The 20,595-nt window shown below is 37.6% G+C and overlaps 1 long non-coding RNA gene across 2 annotated transcripts in view; it reads left to right on the plus strand.

Annotated features, from left to right (window-relative positions):
- Positions 1-20,595, plus strand: part of LOC145684586 (uncharacterized) — a 1,210,652-nt gene that overhangs the window by 783,375 nt on the left and 406,682 nt on the right. The window contains exon 1 of one of the 2 annotated variants that reach the window (XR_014131327.1): positions 7,520-7,680. The exons of the other annotated variant lie outside the window; for it this stretch is intronic. This is a non-coding gene — a long non-coding RNA (uncharacterized LOC145684586). Of the gene's footprint in view, positions 1-7,519; positions 7,681-20,595 lie in introns of those variants that run through there. 2 annotated transcript variants of the gene reach the window in all.

Consider the following 20,595-nt stretch of genomic DNA (forward strand, 5'->3'; position numbering starts at 1 on the left):
AGGACGCCTGTTCTCTGACAGCTCTCCTTTATTCTTACCACTCTCTAGGACGCCTGGTCTCTGACAGCTCTCCTTTATTCTTACCACTCTCTAGGACGCCTGGTCTCTGAGACCTCCTTTATTCTTACCACTCTCTAGGACGCCTGGTCTCTGAGAGCTCTCCTTTATTCTTACCACTCTCTAGGACGCCTGTTCTCTGAGACCTCCTTTATTCTTACCACTCTCTAGGACGCCTGTTCTCTGAGAGCTCTCCTTTATTCTTACCACTCTCTAGGACGCCTGGTCTCTGAGACCTCCTTTATTCTTACCACTCTCTAGGACGCTTGGTCTCTGAGACCTCCTTTATTCTTACCACTCTCTAGGACGCCTGGTCTCTGACAGCTCTCCTTTATTCTTACCACTCTCTAGGACGCCTGGTCTCTGAGACCTCCTTTATTCTTACCACTCTCTAGGACGCTTGGTCTCTGAGACCTCCTTTATTCTTACCACTCTCTAGGACGCCTGTTCTCTGACAGCTCTCCTTTATTCTTACCACTCTCTAGGACGCCTGGTCTCTGACAGCTCTCCTTTATTCTTACCACTCTCTAGGACGCCTGGTCTCTGACAGCTCTCCTTTATTCTTACCACTCTCTAGGACGCCTGGTCTCTGAGACCTCCTTTATTCTTACCACTCTGTAGGACGCCTGGTCTCTGACAGCTCTCCTTTATTCTTACCACTCTCTAGGACGCCTGGTCTCTGAGACCTCCTTTATTCTTACCACTCTCTAGGACGCCTGTTCTCTGAGAGCTCTCCTTTATTCTTACCACTCTCTATTACGCCTGGTCTCTGAGACCTCCTTTATTCTTACCACTCTCTAGGACGCCTGTTCTCTGAGAGCTCTCCTTTATTCTTACCACTCTCTAGGACGCCTGGTCTCTGAGACCTCCTTTATTCTTACCACTCTCTAGGACGCCTGTTCTCTGAGAGCTCTCCTTTATTCTTACCACTCTCTAGGACGCTTGGTCTCTGAGACCTCCTTTATTCTTAGCACTCTCTAGGACGCTTGGTCTCTGAGAGCTCCTTTATTCTTACCACTCTCTAGGACGCCTGGTCTCTGACAGCTCTCCTTTATTCTTACCACTCTCTAGGACGCTTGGTCTCTGAGAGCTCCTTTATTCTTACCATTCTCAAGGACACCTCGTCTCTGAGAGTTTCTTTTGCTAGGACGCCTGATTTGTGCAAACACTTCATCACTCTCTAGGACGTCTGGTTTTAGTAGTAACAACTTTAGCTGATAAGGGAATGTAAGGTGATGAAGTGTGGCGAGAGTAACTACTGCAGCTGATAAGGGAATGTGGGGTGAAGAAGTGTGTCGAGTAGTAACGACTGTAGCTGATAAGGGAATGTAAGGTGATGAAATGTGGCGAGAGTAACAACTGCAGCTGATAAGGGAATGTGAGGTGATGAAGTGTGGCGAGTAGTAACGACTGTAGCTGATAAGGGAGTGTGGGGTGATGAAGTGTGGCGAGTAGTAACTACTGTAGGGGATAAAGGAATGTGAGGCAATGAAGTGTGGCGAGAGTAACAACTGCAGCTGATAAGGGAATGTGAGGTGATGAACTGTGGCGAGTAGTAACTACTGTAGGGGATAAAGGAATGTGAGGCAATGAAGTGTGGCGAGTAGTAACGACTGTAGCTGATAAGGGAATGTGAGGCAATGAAGTGTGGCGAGTTGCAACGACTGTAACTGGTAAGGGAGTGTGAGGGAATGAAGTGTGGCGATTAGTAACGACTGTAACTGGTAAGGGAGTGTGAGGGAATGAAGTGTTGTTAGTAATAACAACTGTGTGTTATTCAGTCAAAAGCAGCAGTGCCCGTAATGATGAGAAGAAAAGTGAAAGCGTCATAATAATGGGTTTCTGAAAGACTAATAACGCGCATGGATCAAGATTAAAGTGGCACATGGGTGTACAAATGTTTTCAGGGACTTCGTGACACCTCTTTTGTCAGAATGAAGGAATTTCTTCGCGGGAAGCACTACGACAGAAGAGGAGGCATGATACGTGCCATATGGCGATCATTGAGACACAGATTGACAAACTAACAGTGTATTTCGGCTTCCACACATGTGGTAGAAAGTGATAGGGATGGGAGGCGATTATATTGAAGGAATGTAACAGGTATTCTTCTTCTCTTAGAGGCAGGTACGAATTATAACAATGTTGCCGTTACTTATTTTATCCAGCCTTTGCATATTGAACATTAAAAGAACTTTTCAATGTTTTCTGTGTTAATTTTTCGTCATTTTAATTAATAAATAAATGCTTCATCTTTCTTTGTGCTTCTTTATTTTTTCTCGTTTATTGTTCTTTCGTAGTTATTTTACACACCCTCGTTTCATTTCTTTGCGTTTTATATCCGTCAATTAAGTAGAACGTATTGTGTTTAATGCGAGGGAATAAAAGATTATATCCTGAAAGTTATGTTGCAGTATTATTTCCTTATTTTAGTTATTAGTTTTTCTTTGTTTTATTTTCCTTTAATTCCAACTTGCTACATATAAGAAGCTATTATAGCCATCCTTTAATAAGCGGATACCATCTAAATGTGTTTCCAGCCGAACATTCAAATTCTAATAATTAAATTTTTGAGTAACTCATATTAACTTCGAGCTAATTCCTGTTGAAACATATACGTACTTAACTTGTAAGTAGACCCATGCAAGTACGGTGTACTTCAAGCTAGTTGTTTTTGTGATTTTCAGAAACAGATGGTTGTGACATACAGCACCTTCCTAAAGTACTATTCCTGCATTTTCTTGCAGTATTGATCCCGGGTACTTAAGTTTCCTCGTCATTACCACCTCATCTTCGTCCAGTCATACTCTTGTATTTTCGACTATATTTTTCCTGATAGAACAATGTAAATATTTTGTCTTGGTTTTGCTAATTCTACATTCTTTGCCCCGGGACCGTGCCGTGGAAAATGAGCGCCCGGGGCGAGAGTATACGACGCACCCCCATACATATATTCCAAGCAATTTTTCCTATCTTTTTTTCGTTTTTCTCCCGAATTTTTCGCCCCCCTGACTTCGGCGCCCGGGGCCGTCGCTCCCTCCCACGGCACGGCCCTGCCTTGCTCTGCAATGCTCCTCTCCTTGCATCTAATTTCTCTTGCAATGCTGGCTTGGTCTCACACCAGCAGGATGTCATCCGCGTTAATCATTCACTTAAGGCGAAATGCTTTAAACATTACTCCTGAAAAAGTTCTTATCAAAAGTGTCATTGGTAACTAAGAAATACAAAATATTTAATGGAAGTATCTGATACCCCCACGCGCCACACTCAAGATGAGAAGTCAGCAACACATATACACTGTTCTCTAAATGTTTTCAATGTGATTACACCTAGTTAGCACGACATATACATTATCTGCGAAAACTTTCCTAATATTACTGTCAAGTTAGCACGACAACTACATCATTCTCTAAACATTTCTCATATTACTAGGCCAAGTCAGTAAGGTATACACACTTTTCTTAAAAGTTTCTAATATTGTACGCCAAGCTAGTAAGGCATAAATATTGTTCTCTAAACGTTTCTAACATTACTATTCCAACTTAGCAAGGCATATGCACTTTTCTGTAAACGTTTCTAATGTTACTATACCAAATTAGTAAGACAATCACACTTTTCTCTAAACATTTCTAGTTTTACTACCCCAAGTTACTAGATCATACACACTTTTACCTAAACGTTTCTAATATTATTATGCTAAGTTAGTAATGCATACATACTTTTCTTTAAGCTTTCAAATTTTACTATGCCAAATTAGTAAGGCATACACACTTTTCTCTAAACGTTTCAACGTTTACTACGCCAAGCTAGTAAGGCATACACATTTTTCTCTAAACGTTTCTAGTATTCCTATGCCAAGTTAATAAGGCATACACACTTTTTCTAAAACTTTCTACCCTTACTACGCCAAGTCAGTAAGACATACTCACTTTTCTCTAAATGTTTTTAACATTACTATGGCAAGTTAGTAAGGCATACACCTTCCTATAAACGTTTCTAGTATTATTGTGCCAAATTAGTAATGCTACATACTTTTTTCTAAACGTTTCAACTTTTACTATGTCAAGTTAGTAAGGCATACCCACTTTTCTCTAAACATTTTTAATATTACTATGCTAAGTTAGTAAGGCATACACACTTTTCTCTAAACGTTTCTTCTTTTACTACGCTAACTTAGTAAGACATACATACTTTTCTCTGAACGTTTCTAATAGTACTACGCTAAGTTATAATGGCGTACTACTTTCCTCTAAAAATTTTAAATTTTACTACGCCAAGCTAATACTACATGTAACTTACACTGTTCTCTAAACGTTCCTAATTTTACTGCACCAAATTAGAATGACAAATACACTATTCTCTAAAAGTTCCTAATATTACTAGGAGCGGACTACCTAGTTACTTCGTGTAAATAAACTTTTATTTGTTTGTTTTTATTTATTTTTTTAAAGAATAAAAGCCCATTTTTCAGAAATAATGCCACATGTTGCTTGGATCTATTGATTCACGCATTCAAATCACGTATACGTCGATCATTATTTGATCCCGTTTCTACATAGATATTTTCTTTGCTTGGACCTTCACGGTTATGTTTACTTCATAATTCCTGTGTGCATGTAAACCTTTAAGCGACTAGTCAGCTGTTTCATTAGTATTCAGGTCAGATAAAAATAAATAGTACAATGCACCAGAAATTTCACGGAAATTGTTTCCACAAGTTCAGATTATGATAACATTAATAAATTAGATTACTTTTTCCCTCTAAAAATGGAACCTTAACATTTGTAAATCTCCCACGCATACATTTTAAAATTGTTGAAAACTCATTATTATTATTTACTGTATTTATTTATTTATTTTCAAACATATGCAGATTAAAAACACACATAACGCACAGCAAAAGAAACAAAAACGCATCGAAATGTGTTTACCATTATTACAGGAAGCGTTTATCCTAAAATATTTTTAAAAAATTCATGAGTAGGTGTCCATGTTCCCATTTGATGTAAATGAGATTTCGTTGAACTCTTTGGTATAGCTTATCGAGAAGTTTATTAATTACTCCTCCACGCTGTTTTCTTTGCGTACATCCTTCCATCTTAATGAATATCTTTTAAAAGAGGATAGAAAAACGTGGATTTATAATATGTATTACACGTGTATTTTACGTATTACTTTTTATAAAGAGAATGAGACGAGTGGCTTCCAACCTTTTCTGGTTATACCCCACTAGACCTCTCCAAAAATCATGATGTCCCACAATGTATGTCCCTACCTAACTTTTTTCTTAATTGCCTTACTCGTTTTATTCAAAAGGTTTGTGACTGAGACAAAAAATGCGGGATAAACATAGTACATAAACAACTAAAAATATATATACACAGGGTGTTTCAACGTTTGCAAGGAGATTCCTGTAACCAAGATAAGACAAAAAGTATAGACCAACCAGGATGCACAAATGCTTCCTTTCGGAGTTATAGGCTGCCAAAAGCACACAAAAAAAATAAACTTGACTGGTCTATAGCTTGAATACTATTGGAACTACCGTAGTCGGATCAAGACTTCACTTAGGAACTAGTATGTGCCCTATACAAAAATACATGTTACAAAAAATTGCGGTACTTCCGCGACAATTTTTATAGATTTAGTTCGTGAGTACTTCAAATTATATGTCTGTAGCCAAACTCCCTCTATAAAAATTGTTGCGTGAGCACCTTAGGATTCTGAAATATGTATTTTTGGATAGAGTAAATACTAATTCCTAAGTGAAGTCTTGACCCGACTACTGTAGATCCCATAGTATTGAAATTATGGACATTTAAAGTTCATTTTTTTCGTGTTTTTGGCAGCCTATAACTTTGGCACCCAAGTTGGTCTATACTTGTTTTCTTATCTTGGTATCAGAAATCATCTCCCAAAACTTGTCGGTGTTGTTTTGAAACACACTGTATAAAGTAAAATACACAATCAAAGGTAGCTAGAAGTAAGGAAAAAAAAACATAGAAGTACTTAAAGCAGAAACAATAAAAATAGACTCTGGTTAATTGTCGGTAAAAAGAATCACGCATCAGAAATTTGAGTTTCGTCCGGTAGACGGCAACAACCGTAGGAGGACTCATACTGGCATCTAACAGCGAGATATGTAATTTCTACTACCTTTGCAAAAAAAAAATCGGAATACAAAATTTCACTTTCCTTTAAGTGTTACCGTGTGAAGTAACGGACAGACGTAAGTCACCGTTACCCGTTAAGATTTTAACGAATCTACTCCGTTAAAGAACTCGACCGACATAATTACTCGAGCTATTTATTGTAAAAACAGATTTTTTTAAAAACAAATGCTGTCGTTCAAGAGTTATCGTATGCACTAACGGACAAACGAAAGCTACTGTTAACCTGTTAAAATGTTAACGGATTGAGTCCATTAACGAACTCGGCCGAGATAATTGCATTAAGAAAAGCTACTTATTCGTGCATTATAGGCAACCAACATTTCTTTGCTACCGTCCAGGTTGCATAAAAGCTAGGGAATTTTACGGATTTTAAACGGGATATGAATAGCCACCGTTACCCAAGAAGATGTTAACGGATTGATTCCATTAACAAAATCGAACGAGATAATTGCAACGAGAAAAATTACTTTATTCTTGTATTGTACGCAACCGGCATTTCTTTGCTACTGAGCAGGTTTCATAGAAGCTAGGGAATGTTATTAATTTTAAACGAGATATGGATAGCCACCGTTATCCGTTAAGACATTAACGGGCTGACTCCATTAACGAACTCGGCCAAAATAATTGAGCTAGCTATTTTATTCCCCCCAAAATCAAAAATTTATTTCTGGTCAAAAGTTATCGTGAGGAGCAACAGACGGGTGTACATACGTAATTGCACTAACATTACAATATTATTAAGTTCCATTTGCGTGATCTGAATAAAATTAAAATTGTATTATAGCTTATTAAAAATTTGGTGGCGTTTGTAACAAGGCATATTTTCAAAACAACTGAAATACCATTCTATTGGTTCTTAGCCTGGGACCAATCACACTACCTGAAGTACCACTATGGTCGTCTGTCAGATATTTTGTAACGCAACATTTATTCTTTAATACCTTTCGAATGCTTGCATATATGTAATAAAGTAATTTTAATGTAAAAATCATAAGTTGACACATGAATCTCTGTTTCGTTCTTGGGGTTTTATATCTTCAAATACAGACCTAGATCTGAATCACCTACAACATTGAGTTCTGTTATAAATAATTTGTTTGTAATATTGTAATTTTAATATAATAACTGATAAGGATCAAAGATAGTAGAAGAATCTTGGGCTCCCTATTGTTCTTTAATATGTTTACATAAAATACTATATAGTATCTATGTTAATGCCGATATAGAACAATTGTTACTGACTGAAACAATGAAAATAAAAATAAAATATTAAACGTTGTCATGTCTCATTGTTCAATGTATTTTGTGTATATAACCAAAAAAATGTAGTTGCAACTATTTCCACCCCCCGTGTTTCGTCTGTGTTTTTTTGTGTGTGATCGCTGTTCTAGCGACTTCAAAATTTTCCCAGTGCAGTCAACTTTCCCATGTAGCCGTTGTGCGTCCACAGGTAACAACGTTGACTTTTTTACAACTTTTATGCTTACTTACTCGTCTTTCTATTTTAGATGTTATTTCTAGTGTAATTACCGTAGTATTATTATCCATGTTGCCAATTTACTGATAGTCACACCAAATATACGAAGTGTACTTTAGTTTCTTGTAAATCTACTTGTTCTGTGGTTACTGGGGTCGGACACGTCCAAAGCTAACCCATATATATCTAACGTAAAAATAAGCGCGTAAAAGAATAAGAAGCGATCACTGTCCGCTCTTCCTCATGCCCGTTGTTCGACGTAAAATTACCACTGGTCTAGGGATGCGCACGAGTCGAGACACACTCCGTAAAATTCGAGACGAGTCGAGACAGACGTATTTCTCGACTCGAATTTTCGAGTCGAGACACGAGTCAAGTCGAGACTGCTCGTAAAAATCTCGACTCGACTCGAATGTCTCGAAAATCTTTCTATAATTTTTAATATTATTTTGAAGAAAGTACTTACTCAGAAACAGTCTTGAAACTAAATCAAGTGAGCACCCATGCATAGACGTAACTTAGGGGGGCAACTGCCCTCCACATTTTTTAGGTTTATTAGGATAGTCATCCAGTGTTATCTATGAACTGAGCTAAAGCGAATACACCACCATTTTGCTTAATTTTATGTTTTTGTTTCACAGTATTAAGGTCTTTAGGCGACTAATGAGGCCAAGAGAAAGGAGGGGCAAGGAAGTGAAAAAACAGCGAGGTACCAGATAAAACCTCAGTCACTCAGTCAGGATGGCCGGTCGGAACAGAGTTCGTGACCATGCTCCACCTTTAAAATGCTGCTCGTTAGGCATACACACTGCCCAGGGCTTAAAGTGGCTTTAGTGAATAGCCACCTCACCAGAATGCTTATCCACAGTGATTTGCGAGAACGCAGTCAACATTGAAAGTAAATAATCCCTGATACATGTTCCAGATCTGGTTTGATAGACGATATTAATTGTCGTTTCATAGACGGAATCAAAATATTAATTAAAAATTAATGCACAATGTTTGTAAAGTGACAATTGTTGCACACGAACTAAATTCTGACTACAGACTGATTTGCCAGAACTTAGTGCCGAGCGTTCCGGCTCAATTTAAGCCTTGACACTGCCTCTGTACTACTAGCTGGGTAATTGTCATTCACTTTCGATGCATGTGTTTGAATTGATTCACACCTCACTTTATTGCTTTTTACGTTTTTAGACATTACATGTTCCTTTACGACGGTAATAATAATTTATAAACTGTATTGTCATGATTTATTTTTCTGTTACATCAGAAATGCTTGTAATTTGAATAAATATAGGACTTATTCAGAACATTTTGGGGGTGGGTGGGTAGGTGGAGGATCACAGAGGCAGTGTAAAATTGTGATTGAATATATCTTTTTAAAAAATTGCTCATGTTCAGAGATGTTCATATATCTTCTCCCTTACTGATTCTGGCTGTTTCTCAGACAATGGACAGTTACTAAAAATTTTGTCTTACGGTATCTATGCTGATATTATTATAAAATGTTCGACTGTGAACTGTCTTTAAGTCTGAAAAGAGTTCTAGAATAACAACGGGAATGGAACTCTGATTTTAACTATATCTGGTAATGTCTTGCAATAAATGTTTTGCTACATCCATCTTAATAAAGGTCAGTGAACTTTGAGCGTTCTGGAGAAAGGGGATGCGATGTACGTTGATGGTCAAAGGAAGAACAGGTCGGTCTGTTGTTTGGGATACAGGGTATGTTTTATAAGGGTAAGCAGAGACATACAGAACTCGGCTCTTTGTCGAAAATCTTTTGGTCTTAAATACAAAAGATATTTTATTCCTTTCCCTCTGTCACAAAAATAGCAACGTCTGGTATTGTTGTAAAGTGGAAAGGGAGAATTGTAAGGTTAAAACGAGTTATTTTTACTAATAGCTACCCTGGCACCCAAACCAAAAATAATACACTTGATTTATTCTGAAGTTAGTGAGCAAGGGCGCCGATTCTGGGGGGCCAAGGGGCCGGGCCCCCCAAAGCTCATATGGGCCCCCATGTATTTTTTGAATATGTATTTTATATGTATTTTGTATTGTTATATGCATTTTTTTAATGAATATACAAACCCACGTCTGAATTCCCCCTCTCCAAAGTTGAAGAAATCGGCACCCTTGGCAGTGAGCAGTTCGTTTGAAGTTTTTTCCTGTATATATAGCCTTCACGTGTATCGGTGTATAGTGGTTTCATTTTTTATATTTTATCTGGGGTGTTTGAACATTTCTAAAGTTTCACAGGAAGTTGTGACTAATATGCAGTGCTCAAAGAAAAAAAAAAGAAAAAAAGAAACAACGAAAAAGAAAGAAAGAAACTTTGTTGGAATATTTTAGTTAGTGGCCGAAACTTAGCAATATTGACAGTGCCAGCGGAGATAATGAAATAGTGACTAAACAATCTACTTCTTGCGTTTCAGAAGATAAGAATTCAAGTGCTAGTGTGAAAACAGTGTCAGACGATGAGGTCTCAGAAGATAAGAATTCAAATGCCGGTATTACTGTGGAAACAGTGTCACAAGATGAAGTTTCAGAAGATCGTGATCCAGTCAAAGGTTGTGAAAAGGCAAAGACATTTCTGGCAGTAGGTCTAGGTCCCTTCCAATCGCAATTGAAAACGTACCCCAATAAAAATGGCCGCCAGTTCCGATCTGAGTGGTATAGGCCAGTGTTCGAAGTGGAAAAAAAGCAGAGGCGGTATGTTTTATTATGATTTTGACTCAACATACCGGCTATTTAAATATTGTCTTGATCACTGAATAACCAGAGACGGTATGTCCTCATTACCTAAAAACCAGAGGCGGTATGGCATACCACCGCATACAGTCTCACTTCGACCACTGATATAGGCAATTTATTTGGTTAGAATATAACATTTCTCGAGATAGTGCTTTTTGCTTTTATTGTCGCGCATTCTCCGAAAATATTCCGAAATCTGAAGACACACTTACTAAGGAGGGTTTCCGTAACTGGAAGAAGGTCGTAGATAAATTCGGTACTCATGAGGCAAGTGACGCTCATAAGACTTGTATTTCTAAGGCTGCGGAATTTCGAAACGCACTATTGCACGGATCAGTTGCGCGTAAATTAGATTTGCAGATGAACCAAATAGTTAACGGCAATAGAATATATTTGGAAGCACTTCTAAATAGTATTTTGTATTGTGCTGGCCAATGTGTTCCTCTTACAGACCATAAGGAAAATAACGAAAGTGAAAATAAAAGTAATTTACTAGAACTCTTATCGCTAAGATCCAAAGACGACGTGATTTTTCGGTATTATGTTAACAAAGAGAAAACATTTAGATACGTTAGACTCAAATACCAAAGTCAATTTCTAGTTTTAATGGGCGAGTATGTGCTGAGAAAAATAATCGATCGTGTGAAGACTGCAAGTATATATAGTGTCATCATGGATGAAACTCAAGATTTGAAGCGACATGAACAAGTATCAATTGTTTTGCGATACTGTGATGAAACATTAAACGTTCACGAAAGTTTTATCGGGTTTTACAATATAGATTAATCACGGCGAAAGTTTGTCCAAACTGTTAACAAATGTGTTAATATCACTGGGTCTGAGCGTAGATAAGATCCGAGGACAATGACATCCGTGTTACGATGGTGCAGCCGCTATGCTTGGTCAGTACTCTGGCGATGCAAAGAGGATCAGGGACGTGGACTATTTAGCCATTTATATTAATTGTTACGCTCACATTTTGAACTTATGCATTGTTGATTTGTGCGGAAAACTGTCTACGATTCGAAACATGTTTGGTGTTCTGAGCATTCCTTCATAGAAGCACCGTCAAAACAGCACGCTATTTTTGAAAATATTCAACGTCAAGGAGAAAACTTAAAGCATTTGGCAACAATACAATCTTTGAGCGATGGAAGTATATGGAACTGTAAATCGGAAGCTATTCGTGCAGTTTTAGAAAATTTTGAACCTGTAGTTGAAACTTTAGAGGAAATAGTACTATCAAATTTACGGTCCAGATGCGCATTCCCTGGTAAGAAATGTTCATGATTTTTTAAAATTTTTGTTTCGTCTTAAACTGATGAGACGTGTTCTTGAATTCACGAATCAACTGTCCATGCACTTACAGAATACACGTACCAATTTTTCTACTGTGAAAAAATTGTCGCAAGCCAATATCTGCAGCCTTCAGTCCTTACGGAGTGAGAAAAGTTTCAAAACGCTGTGGACAGAAACAGAAGAAATTGCACAAAGCATGGGATGCAGTGCACCGAACGTTCTGTGAAGACGAATCCCACGAGCATTGGATGATGGTGATACTTCTTCGAGTGTGAGACAGCAGCTGAATATTACAGATGCGAAGTGCATTATTCCGTTATTGACATCCTTGTGGCAGATATTAGCAATAAAATTTCAAAGAAAATGATATGCAGGTTCTTCATGCCCTCCACGACGTGTTGAATCAACACAAGCCATCAGCAGTAAGTATCACAATTGTCAGCAACACCTACAAAATCCCCAAAGTTGAGCTGACATCAGAGTTAACAGTTTTCTCCAAATTGTGTGCAGAGAGATAGACTGAAAATGATTCTTCATCGCTTCTAAATTTGTTTTAAAAATTGAAACTTTACGAATGCTTCCCAAACTTGAACCAAGTTTATAAGACTTTTCTAACTGTACCTGCTAGTTCCGCAACCAGTGAACGTTCCTTTTTGTGCCTGAGACGGCTAAAAACATACGTTCGTAGCACTATAGGTCAAGAAAAATTTCTTAGTTTAGCTGTGTAGTGCATAGAAAGGTCTTACGACATGAACGTTTCTCAGATTATCGACAAATTTGATTCAGAAGCAACACTTCGAGGAAGGCGGCTGCAGCTCCATTGACAGTTCAAGTCCAGTTTCCATATCATTACATTTAGTGGTAAGTGAAATATTAACTTATTAAATCAAAATTATAAATATGATATTTACTGGCTAATATTTCGATTTCCTAATATTGTGATTTCCTTGTATTATTGATCAGCAGTATTTCTTTCAGAGGGTGAGCCGGGGCTTCTTCCTTCATACACACACACTCAAGTGCAAAATATCCTTCAGGCAAGTTTTCAGAGAAAATCAGGATATCAAGAAACATATGTTTAACTATAGTTTCCCTCTTTACTTTTAAAATACACTCTTTGGAGATTTTTTTCTGAAAGAAATACTATTAATGAGCTGGGGTAAATGAATATGTGGATGTTGTGCTGATAGGTTGTTCCAGGTAATTCCATAACATTTAAGGCTCAGGTGAATAAGAGGGATTTGGCAAAGATCAGGGAAAGATTGGTTACGCGGGCCTTAAAATGGACCGGAACGCACCAGTTCTGTGTTCCAATAAGTCAGTGTGGTGTCCGAATTCAGTTCCTGTGCTGTACTTGTCTCGCTCCAAATTTGTATCTTTTCAGTTTATTATTGTCATATTTTAAGCAGATTAATACCCTATTAAAGCACGATAAAGAACTAATCTTGAACTTTTCGTTCTGCGTCATTGTGTTCCACGAAATTCTTCTAGGGAAAGGCGTTCCAGCTATTGAATAAAACATTTTTTTAGCACAGAGGCAAAGGCTTAATTTTAGGTCCCATCCTCAAGTTAGGCTGGATATCTGCCTGAGTAGTATTAATAGCATTCCCACACTCCAACTACACAATGGTGATCCAAAATCAGAGTGGGTTTCTCGAAACTACGGTACTAAATATTTGGTTAAAACATTAGAAGCAAATGTATGGTTGGTTTCAGAAAATGACAATTTAAGGTCAAAGACTACCTGCCCAAGTGGAAATTTGTCAATAAATAAAACTTGTTGTCTCTTAATAATGAAAGAAAAGAAGAATCGCAGTTCACACTCATGCCATGTAGCTGCCACCGCAAATTCAAACTTTATAATCGATTTTTATACCAAAAGCAATAATGTGAAATATGTTGCTGCTTCCAATCAAAAAGTAGGAATTAAAATCTACGTTTGGTTGAATTCACAACTTTCTGTGATCAGTTGTTAATGTATAATGCTCTTTCTTCCAAAGGGAGAGAGCATATACAACTCAAAGAAGCATAGAGAGATGTATGCTTGGAATAACGCGGAGAGATAGAAAAAAGAAATACATGGATAAAGAAGATGACAGGAGTGACCGATATCATCGAGAAAATAAAAGGACTCATATGTCAGTGAGCTGGTCATATTGCAAGAAGAACTGACGATAGGTGGACAAAAGCAATCCTTGACTGGATCCTAAGGGAACGAAAACGATCCAGAAAACGTAATACAATGTGGTGTGACGAAATTAGGAAGCAGTGTGGAGTAACTTAGAAACGAACTGCCAAAAATAGACACGTGTGAAAAAGAATTGGAGAAACCTTCATTCAGAAGTGGGTCGGCAAAGGTTGAGAATTAATTATATATATATATATATATATATATATATATATATATATATATATATATATATATATATATGTGTGTGTGTGTGTGTGTGTGTGTGTGTGTCTGTGTGCACGAATGTTTCTCCCCCAACCGTATGGGCCAAGGTTATGCTTATGCATCCATATGTCTAGTGGAGCTCGAGTAAAGCACCATGACGGCCGAAGCGTATCGCACACTGCTTGCAGGCTACGTACACGCCTTCATGACGACCATATTTCCCAACGGTAGTGGCAGTTTTCGACAAGATAATGCACCATGTCACAAGGCCAGGAGTGTGATAGAGTGGTTCGAGAAACACAGGAGCGAGTTCCAAGTGATGTGTTGGCCCCCCAACTCGCCGGATCTGAACCCAATCGAACACATCTGGGATGTGATTGAACAGCATCAGAGCGCATCGCCCCCTCCGCGTATTTACGGGAATTAGGTGACCTGTGTGTGCACATGTGGTGCTAACTCCCTCCAGCGATCTACAAAGGACCATTACGTCCATGCCAAGAGCATTCGCCGTTGTATCCGTGCCAAAGGTAGACATACTGACAATTAGGTAGATAGTCATAATGTCCTGGCTGATGTGTGCGTATATTTTAACTCGTATATTTTGTCTCGACTCGAATTCGAGTCGAGTCGAGACACAAACTGTCGAGTCGAGACACGAGTCGAGACAGAAACATATTTTCGAGTCGAGACACGAGTCGTGACAACATTTTCTCGAGTCGAGTCGAGTCAGGCTTAAATCTCGACTCGACTCGACTCGTGCGCATCCCTACACTGGTCCCATACACTAATGTATTGACAGATGTTAATAAGACTAGTGTATGACATTTTATGGTTACGTCGAAAAAATACGGCAGTATATGGCAACCTTAACGAAGTGATGCTGGTTTTATGAACCAAGTTATGATATAGGAGAAGTTATATACGCATAGACTCTGCAATTATGAGTATTAGTACATTTCTGTAAAAGTACAGTAGGAAATTTAAGGTAACATACGTAGCTCTACGACATCAACCATGCTCTGCATTAGATGATATTACTGTATATCTAATGGAACTTCCTAAATGGATAAAAAAAGCACACAAAGTTACCCAATTATACAAACTTTATAAATGAAAAAAATGAATACCTCTAAAATTTCTTTTTCTAGCTTTCGACCTAGCGAAATCCTTTATCACATAATGGAAATCAAGAAAACTGGTCACTTCATGTTCAATTGATAACAAAACAAGAACGAAAAATACGTTCTTCTTACATCGTAGCACGTCGGGGGGGGGGGGTTAAGCCCGGAAGCCTCCCCCTAAATACGCCACTGGCGGTGACCCTCGTATCTTGCTACCTACTACACAATGACTTTTCTTTTAAAGAAAATTATTGCATTAACGTTTGCATTACTGTTACTCATAAAATGACAAAACAGCATGCAGATTAATAACCCACCCCAACGTCAAAAGATATTTCCCGAAAAGACAGCATTGACTCAGAAAAATAAGCACACTGCTGAACAAGACTGCACTTATTTAATATAAAAACTCTGATGAACGTCTGATGAGGATCTTGGCTAAAAGATCGAAACGTCACGTGTAAATGTGTTTTTATTAAATAAGTGCAGTTTTGTTCAGCAGTGTGTTTATTTTCCTAATTTTATTTGCAAGACGTATACTCTATGATTGTGTGTTAGCATTGACCCTATAAGCACCCTGCAAGCTAAATAACGATTTGTGTAAGAGGGTAAGGCTTCAGTCAGAAACTGAGACGAACGTAGACCAAGATATAATAGAAATCCCTAGAAAGTCCCCTAAAGAAAGCGCCAATCCAATAATTATACATATTACATTTCTCTGAAACCTCTGAAACCAATCACGTTTCCTTTAATAAATTGACTCCTGGTTCACCCTGTATATAACTAATGTAATAGAAATTCATTTACGGTCTATTTGCATATAATGCAAATACGCAATCTTGTTTGACAGCGTTTCATTCGCAATGACATGGTTCACCGAGCACGTTTCGGTGTCTCTTGTACCTCCGATCTTCATGGCGGGTCTTTTCTTTTCTCCGCCCAAAGAGAATGTTTTACGATTTTCTGCTTCCTTTTGCAAAGCGAGCGACGTGGCGACGGGGTCGGGATCGTGTCTGTGGTTGGTAATTAGAGAGTAAAGACTCCACGTACGGAAATTGAATAGAGATGCCGCCAGAATTTCAATGAAGAAAAACACAGGGGCCGCCTCTCATCTCTCTGTCCCTTTCGCCGTTCCTCAAACCCTTCCGTCTGCTTCACACTTGTATTTTTTTAAATTATTTTCTTTTTTTTAACTTTTTATTTGACTGCTTCTGGTTGTTCAGTACCATTACCAGACGCAACTAACGCTCAGAACGTGTAAATAAAACTTCTTTTGGAATTGGATCGCTACATAGGAATTTGTACCCTGCTTGTTTTTCGGTGTTGTACTACGGTTGAGTATTCTACTAAGCATTTACGACATACTATATATTACAATGGAAGTTAAATAAAAATAAAATTGACCAAGTCAAATATCTATATTTTAACAACCTATGTCTTTAACAATGATATATATATATATATATATATATATATATATATATATATATATATATATATATATATATATATATATATATATATACAGTATAGCGCTAAATTCGTTGTACAAAAACAGAGGAGTCATACCTGAGAGTAAAACAAACAAAAAATGTTCCTATAAACATAGGGCGAAAACGTGTTATAGGCTGCTGAAAACATGAAAAAATGAATGGTAAAGGTCCATAGCTCCAAAACTATGGGACCTACTGTAGTCGGCACAAGACTTCACTTAGGAACTAGTATGTGCTCTATCCAAAAATGCATGTTTTAGAATCCTAAGGTATTCAGGTAACAATTTTTATGGAGGTAGTTGGAGAGTACTTTATATCATAGGCCCGTAGTCAAACTCCCTGCCAAAAAAAATTATTGTAGAAGCACCTCAGGATTCTGAAACACGCATTTTTGAATAGGACACATACTAGTTCCTAAGTGAAATCTTGACTTGACCAAGGTAGGCCCCAAAGTTTTGGAGCTATGAACCTTTAAAATTCATTTTTTTTTTTCATGATTTCGGCAGCCTATAACACGTAAACAATGGGGTTTTCACATTATGTTTATTGGAACTATTTTGTTGGTTTTACTGTCAGGAATCACTCCTCTGGTTTTGTACAACGAATTTAGTGTCATACTACATATATATATATATATATATATATATATATATATATATATATATGGTTATTATTACAAACGATTGACTCGTTTCGAGTGACATATTATTACAAGCAGTGACGTAACTAAGGGAACGCAAACGGGGCATGTATCCCGGGTGCCAGTTTAGAGGGACGCAAAACTGAGCAATTATTTATTTTCACTATAAGGCAATGAAAGGAGTTTTAGCAAACTAAAGATTATAAAAGTTACCTGGAAGAAACTTAACTGGACAACCTTAGGATTATATTCACAGAGAGCATAAGTTAGCTTCAAAGCTATCCTTTGAGTACATTGTAAAAAAAAAAAAAAAAAAAAAAAAAAAAAAACTGCCGCAAAGTTAAATTTTAGTTCCAGCTTTTTGCGTTTTCATATAACTTACATTGATTTAAGAGATTTGTAAAATGTCCGAGTATAATACTCAAGACAACAGCTTAACTGTTAGGCATAGTTAAATATTCTATTGTAAAGCAACACATTGTTGATTCATTCTACATATATGCACATCCCGATATAATTCCAAACACATTGTGATTTGCAATTGTAATAATAAGACTAAGAATATGTCAAGCATGATACACTGAGATTGTTTGGCAATCAAATATTAATTAGTTCGATGTTTTATCTTGTTCTAAATATTAAATTATGTACTGCAATTTTGAAATCAAGCTTTACCACCTGAAGAAAAAATGGAATAGGAGAATTACTGTGTGATGCCAATATCAGGTGTAGTCGGGGAGCGTTTTCATTTGGTTAGTCGGATGGAGAAGGTGCTAAGGCGAGTTCTTAGCCCTGGCGACAACTAGCCTAATTGCGTCGCTGATTACAAGTGCTCTATATATTGCCCCCTAGCATTTGTGCTAATATCAAGTCGATTGTCAAGTTCTTCCCACACGTATGTAGCATGTTCCTATCAATCCGTTGGAAAGCATTGTTGATGCGAAGTCTTAGCTCAGCATTAGTAAAAGGCGTACCGGTACGTTTTAGATAACTCAAAAAAAAAAAAAAAAGACATGCGCTTAGACCTGTCAACTTCTGTGGTCTTCGTACAAAACCCGCTCGCGCTTAATCGTCTCTTCAGACACTGTAGGCCGACCGCCTCATTTTCCCTTAACAGAGGTATTCTGAAGCTGGAAAGCAGTGGCCTCCAAACTTATAAAGCTTCTGAGCTACCAAGCAAGACAACTACCAAGTTCTTCTTTTTTTTAAAAAAAATCTTACATTTGTATATTTCCTATAAACTTACATTTCTAGTAAATATGAAATCAAACTATCCAAGTTAGCAAATGTCTAATATACACACGAAAACATAACGTTTAGCAAATGTCTAATATACACACGAAAAACATAACGTTTAGCAAATGTCTAATATACACACGGAAAACATAACGTTTAGCAAATGTCTAATATACACACGAAAAACATAACGTTTAGCAAATGTCTAATATACACACGAAAAACATAACGTTTAGCAAATGTCTAATATACACACAAAAAACATAACGTTTAGTAAATGTCTAATATACACACGAAAACAACGTTGAGCAAATGTCTAATATACACACGAAAAACATAACGTTTAGCAAATGTCTAATATACACACGAAAAACATAACGTTTAGCAAATGTCTAATATACACACAAAAAACAACGTTTAGCAAATGTCTAATATACACACGGAAAACATAACGTTTAGTAAATGTCTAATATACACACGATAAACATAACGTGCACAACCCCACGCGTATAAAATCAACTGTGAGGTAAGGATGACATTGACAGTTGTGGAGGAGAAACAAGCAGTTGTTGTCGTCAGCGCCCCCTTCGTTAGCGTTAGTTCAGTAGAGGAATCAAGGTTAGGATCTGCCAAAAATGTCCCTGCGAGCTACTAGTAGCTCGCGATTGACGTTTTACTGATCATTGCTGTAAACCAGCCATGTGCAATAGCCAGCCCGTGGGCCATATGCGGCCCGCTGGTCAGTTATTGAAAACAATAATTATTATAATTTTTCTTTTAAAAAATCACACAGTGCGAAACGTGGTAACGCCCTGAAGACAAGCACTTGGTAAGCACAGGTACTTTGGGGTAAATTTCCCCCGATATAAGGATTGCTAGATGTACAGACAAAGTTTAAAATATTTGTACATTATTCTGCTTCTCTTTAGTGAGTAAATATTTCGGTTACCAGTATAACAGTTGTCTTGTGTTATAGTGATGTAAATTACGATGAACATGTTCTATCATTTAATATTATACTATTCGATTGTCGTAAAAATGATATATCTACAGTGAGGCCCGCGAAACCATTTAGTGCTCTGTGATTGGCCTGCCCGCTGTTCCAAGTTGCACATTCCCTGCTGTAAACTATGCATTCCATCGACGAATGAACTTGGCCTCGAGCAACAACATAAGCTTTAGAGCTCCTTCGTGGCTAAGCGGTTAGCGTAGTGCCTTTGGCGTGGGAGTCCCGGGTTCGATTTCCGGCGGGATCTCATGTGTTTCGGATTCCACGTTAATCAGTAGGTCCCGTCTCATATAGCCTCGCTGCTGAAAGCGACGCTAAATTCAAAATCAACTGAACAACATAAGTTTTCTCTGCGCCTGTCGCCATCTAGAATAAATGCTAACTACTACGATCTTGTAGCAAAAATCAAAAGCGAACCTGCAACACACACACAAAGAAAGTAAGGTTTTCAATACCTCTGCAAGGGTTTGTGACAATGTCCGATAATAATACTACAGTCAATCTATGAAATCGAATTAATAACCCGGTATATATTTAACACTAAATCTCAAAACCGATCAAAACAATTAAATAGACTTGCATTAATGACAATATTGTGTAACCGTTTCGGCAATTTAATGTTACCTTCATCAGGTCCTACATCTGCGCTCGGTAGCAGATTTATGCTTCATTATATCATTATGGTCAGAACGAATCATTCATTTAAACTTAGGAAGGATACCTCACATGTGCCTCAGGGATACATATTTGAAATAAAATGAAATCTTTCAGTTTAAAGTCTCACATTTACGCCCATCAGGCTAAGAGAGACGGATGATTAAGACAAGTGAATGATGATGGAAGAAATGGTGGAATGAGAATGTGCAAGGACAAGGAGTACGCTGATAATATCCATGGATACGATGTTGTCTGCCACAAATTTACTTGGCCGGGGA

The sequence above is a fragment of the Thermobia domestica genome, chromosome 5 (assembly GCF_964235325.1).
Source record: "Thermobia domestica chromosome 5, izTheDome1.hap1.1, whole genome shotgun sequence".
NCBI lineage: Eukaryota > Metazoa > Arthropoda > Insecta > Zygentoma > Lepismatidae > Thermobia > Thermobia domestica.